The sequence below is a fragment of the Sapajus apella genome, unplaced genomic scaffold (genome assembly GCF_009761245.1).
Source record: "Sapajus apella isolate SASKATOON/1434 unplaced genomic scaffold, GSC_monkey_1.0 scaffold7040, whole genome shotgun sequence".
In the NCBI taxonomy this organism is placed as follows: Eukaryota; Metazoa; Chordata; class Mammalia; order Primates; family Cebidae; genus Sapajus; species Sapajus apella.
In genome coordinates, this window is record NW_022443964.1 from 1 (window position 1) to 1,499 (window position 1,499).

Here is a 1,499-nt window from a genome sequence, read left to right on the forward strand (position 1 = left end):
GTCCTCCAAAACCAAAGCCAGTTGGCTGAATCTACCTTACACCACAACCAAACCCTCAAGGTCATCAAATATAATAAAAGAAAAATACCCTGTGCAAAGGTCAGCAACCTCAGAGGTTGAAGGTGAATAAGCTCATAAAGATGAGGAAGGATCTGTGCAAGAACACAAACTCAAAAAGTCAGCATGCCTTCTTTCCTCCAGATGATTACATCAATTGTTCAGCCTGTTGAAGTTTACAGAACTGGCCAGAGGCTGACATGTCTGAAATGATACAAGTAGAATTCAGAATGTGGGTAGAAACAAAGTTCACTGAGTGAAAGCAGTATGTCATGATCCAATGCAAGGAAGCCAAAAATCATTGTAAAACATCGCATGATCTAACAGGCAATATAGCCAATATAAGGAAGCTTACTGGTGTTCACTTTGGCAGCACATATGTTAAAATTGAAACTATTCAGAGAAGATTAGCATGGCCCCTGCCCAAGGATGACATGCAAATTCATGAAGCATTCTGTATTTTTAGAAGGAATCAATATTGTGAAAATGGCCATACTGGCCAAGTAATTTATAGATTCAGTGCTGTCCCCATAAAGCTACCAATGACCTTCTTCACAGAACTGGAAAAAACCACCTTAAACTTCATATGGAACCAAAAGAGAGCCCGCATAGCCAAGACAATCCTAACCGAAAAGAACAAAGCAGGAGGCATCATGCTACCTGATTTCAAACTATACTACAAAGCTACAGTAATCAAAACAGCATAATACTGGTACCAAAACAGAGACATAGACCAATGGAACAGAACAGAGTTCCTGGTGGCAACACCACACATCTACAACCATCTGATCTTTGACAAACCTGGCAACAACAAGCAATGGGGAAAGGATTCCCTGTTTAATAAATGGTGTTGGGAAAACTCGCTAGCAGTGTGGAGAAAGCAGAAACTGGACCTCTTCCTGACACCGTACACTAGAATAAACTCCAGATGGATTAAAGATCTAAACATAAGACCTAATGCCATAAAAAATCTAGAAGAAAACCTAGGCAAAGCCATTCAGTACATAGGCATAGGCCAGGACTTCATGACTAAAACCCCAAAAACATTGGCAACAAAAGCCAAAATAGACAAATGGGACCTAATAAAACTCCAGAGCTTCTGTACAGCAAAAGAAACAATCATTAGAGTGAACCGGCAACCAACAGAATGGGAAACTATTTTGCGATCTACCCATCTGACAAAGGGCTGATATCCAGAATCTACAAAGAACTAAAACAGATTTACAAACAAACAAACAAGCAAACCATTGAAAAGTGGGCAAAGGATATGAACAGACACTTTTGAAAATAAGATATATATAAGACCAATAAACATAGGAAAAAATGCTTATCATCACTGATTATTGGAGAAATCAAAACCATCTTGAGGTATCACCTCATGCCAGTTAGAATGGTGACCATAAAAAAATCTGGAGACAACAGATACCAGAGAGCATGTGTAG

General features: G+C 39.2%; 1 non-coding gene across 1 annotated transcript; it reads left to right on the forward strand.

Moving 5' to 3' along the window:
• Positions 1-414: 414 nt before the first annotated feature.
• LOC116548106 lies at positions 415-521 on the forward strand. The gene has a single exon (XR_004267310.1). It is a non-coding gene; the product is annotated as a U6 spliceosomal RNA (small nuclear RNA).
• The last annotated feature ends 978 nt before the right edge of the window (positions 522-1,499 follow it).